The sequence below is a fragment of the Psammomys obesus genome, unplaced genomic scaffold (assembly GCF_907164565.1).
Source record: "Psammomys obesus unplaced genomic scaffold, mPsaObe1.curated_primary_1811, whole genome shotgun sequence".
In the NCBI taxonomy this organism is placed as follows: Eukaryota; Metazoa; Chordata; class Mammalia; order Rodentia; family Muridae; genus Psammomys; species Psammomys obesus.
In genome coordinates, this window is record NW_026593830.1 from 1,490 (window position 1) to 4,843 (window position 3,354).

A 3,354-nucleotide genomic window follows, 5' to 3' on the forward strand; every position below is an offset into this window, starting at 1 on the left:
AGAGAAAAAGAAAAAAAGCTTGTGTAGACTTTGTTCCCCATTCAACACACCTGGACTCCCATGTTCCCAAAAGTTTTGGACCTTTTCTCTGCTCAAGAGTTGAGAGGGCCAGTACCCAAACAGAACCCTGTTACTGTGCCATCAGCTGTGGCTCACCTCTAGCTTCCTTGAAATTCTCTGCCTCTTCACTTTGAAGACAAGGTCTCAGTTGCCCAACGTTGCTCCACATGCCTCCAGCTGTTCCCTGAAGGACTATCTTCACCATCTTAATGCTCATCAAAACTCAACAGCAGACTGCTCCGTGAACAGTGCTCGCCCAACTCTACCCCCAACTGCTGTGGCCTTCACTCCCACACCAATAAAACCAAATCCAAGGATTCCTCCCTGCCCAGTACCCCAAGCTTCACTTATGTTCTGTCCTTTCCTACTGCAATTCTCGTGTTTCCACACCCTTTGTAGCTTACCTCACTGTGATAACCTCACCTACCTGCCTGGAACTGGCTCAGCCGGGCTCCCATCTTGCTTTAATAAAACCCAAGCCTTAGCAGTCTGGTCTCTTTACTGCCTTAACTCTAAGGCTCCCCACTTGCACACTGGCCTCGTTTACCTGCCCCAAAGGTTTTTAAGTTGTCCTCACACGCTTATTTTTTTCTAACTTTGCAATGGCACCCAAACTGCTTCTTCATACTCAGATCTTCTGTCTAGATTCATCTCACAAAAGCTTTCCATTTATGCCCCTCTATGGCATGACTAAATTTTATGTCTCTGTGTAATAGCTGTCCCTTCCTGTTAAGCAAAAGGGAGAGCTTTTGCCAAACTAAGCAGAAATTAGTTTAGCTGCTACAGATGAACCAACAGTTGGGAAAAGCAGCATATTAAGTATTCATAGGACTGGAGAAATGGCTTGGCAGTTAAGAGCACTGCCTGTTCTTCCTGATGGACCTAGGTTCAATTCCTAGCACCCACATGGCAACTCAAAACTGTTAATTCCAGTTCCAGGGGATTTGACACCCTCAGACATACATGCACACAGAACACGAATGTACATAGAATAAAAAATATTTATTCATAGCCTTGTTACAAATGTGCATTCACCCATGCAGTGTTTCAACCGTCCATGCCTCCGAGATCAAATTTTCAAATCAAGGACACCCTGAAAGAAAAAACATTTTACATGTTTGTCTGCAAGCATTTTGTGCATAAATCCCCTACCACAGCCTTTTTACTCACTTACACCTAGGAGATTTGGCAGGCCTTTTTCTAGCTAACACATGGATTCATAAAGCCACCACAATGTGTTAAAAACTACGTAAACAGGTACCATGAAAGAGGCCTGACAGGCGAGAAAGGGCAGAGTAGGGGAGGGATGAGAACCAGGTGCTCATTTACAGCTCCTGGGCAGCTTAACTGCTGCTGGGTGTGTGTGCGGTTGCCACACACCTGGTGGGAGACACAGGACATCATAGGTCACCACGCAACCGAGGAGCAGGCTGCCTAAATGCTAACACAATGTACATTTACGATCTATACTACATACTCGGGGGGGGGGGGGGGGCATCCATAAAAGTTGGCCGACGGGCAGAAAGTGTCTCGCCTGCGTACTTTCTGATAAGCAGCAGCAGTGCAAATCAATCGGCAAGGCTAACGATCCGATGCACCCCAACTTAAATCCCCACACAACTTGTGCTTTGCAGCCAACCTACCTTAAACCATCTTTGTGCTCCCGCGTTGTCTGGAAAAAAACAGAATCCGCTTCAGACGCCCACCTGCCAGACGAGTAAGAACCAGTTATAAGAAACCACAGCCTCAGCGCTAGGCAGTAAATTCACTTTCATGTAGAAAGTCAGAGCAGACCTTCTGTTACTTACGCAGCTCCTACACCCAAGGTACCAAACTCCAGGGTTAAGAAAAGGCCGCGAAGCATTACTTTAAGCCTTTTTTGACACCACATTCACCAGTGACCAACGGTGAACGGGCAACACAAAGGCTACGTGAATAGCGTCGGGCCGGCTCTATCCACACTCAAAGCTAGTTAGCGGACGACCAACCCCACCTTCCGGCTGTGACGTTCACTCCACTTTCGCGCAGCTTTGCACCTGGGCATGGGGCGAAGCTCTACACCACAAACGGCGCTCGGCTCCCACACCGCGCCACTTCACACCGGGTCCGGCGGGTCATGCCCCGTCGCTCGGCCGCCGGGTCCGCGCCACCTCCCCATCTTCCGGGAGAGGAGGGCGGCCCACACGCTGCCGCGGACACCCTCGACCCCGCACCCTCGCCAGCCATCGAGCAGCCGCCGCCGCCCGCACTGCCACGCTACGCTCCCCGAGAGCGCGCAGAAAGGCCGCGCAGCCGTCCCACAATGCTTTTCTACGGCCGGAAGAGCCCACTGTCCGCGGAGGTGGGCGCGGGCGGACCGTACCACGGCCGCCGCGCGCTCTCCTGCCGCCCCGTGGCCGGAGGGAGAAGTGCACCGCGGGAGGCGGCGGCGCGCGTTTCCTAGAAAGAGGGCGCTCGGCCGGTCCCTCGGCTGCTGTGGGACCGGCCCTGCCCTTCGCCCCAAGTCGCGCCGCAGATAGGATAATGAAGAGGTTTCGTCCGGTGTGTATCCATCTGTCCCTCCTTCCTGGGCCCCGAGCCGAAGGAGCTCAGACGCAGAGCTGGGGGAGGCCAGAAGTTGCTCCTCTTCCGGATGGAGAACAGTTAAGATCGAACATCTAAAAAGCAAAACCAAAACAACGAGCACCGGGTTCGCACGGCCTAGTGTTGGACGATCGACAAACACACACACACTGCAGTAAGAGCCGTGAAGACTGGGGTGTGCCGCCGCACCCCTGTACCGCCAAGCAGTTGAAGGAGGAGGGTCAGGAATTCATGGTCATCCTGGGCTACTTCGTGATTTGGAGGCCAGCCTGGGCTACCTAAGCCCCAGTCTCCAAACGGAACAGTCCGCATAACCGCCACCCAAACCCGAAGTGAGCATTACAATAGTAATTTTAAATTCTCAAATTTCAACAATACAAAACTTGGAAGCTTAATTTAAATAATAACCCAACATTCATGAGATAACAAATAGGAGTTTGTTTGTCTGTTTTTGTTTTTTTTCCAGACAGGGTTGCTCTGTGTAACAGAGCCCTGGTTGTCCTGGAACTTTGTAGACCAGGCCTGCCTGGTACTCAGAGATCAAACCTGGCTCAGCTGGGATTAAAGGCGTGTGGCACCATGCCTGGCTAAGAATAAACATTGTTAGACGAGGTGCTTTGATCTTTTCAAATTCCTTGAAAAATCTTAAAAATTACATAAAACACCCCCCCCCCACGCAAAATTCTATTCAGAAAAGGGCTATTTTATGTG

General features: G+C 51.0%; 1 long non-coding RNA gene and 1 other non-coding gene across 2 annotated transcripts; both read right to left on the minus strand.

Moving 5' to 3' along the window:
- Positions 1-1,043: 1,043 nt before the first annotated feature.
- On the minus strand, positions 1,044-2,343 carry LOC129684234 (uncharacterized). The gene is made up of 3 exons (XR_008721299.1): positions 2,054-2,343; positions 1,704-1,766; positions 1,044-1,153 (listed from the first exon to the last, which is right to left on the minus strand). It is a non-coding gene; the product is annotated as an uncharacterized LOC129684234 (long non-coding RNA).
- On the minus strand, positions 1,856-1,989 carry LOC129684235 (small nucleolar RNA SNORA13). Its single transcript, XR_008721300.1, has one exon. It is a non-coding gene; the product is annotated as a small nucleolar RNA SNORA13 (small nucleolar RNA).
- Positions 2,344-3,354: the final 1,011 nt, after the last annotated feature.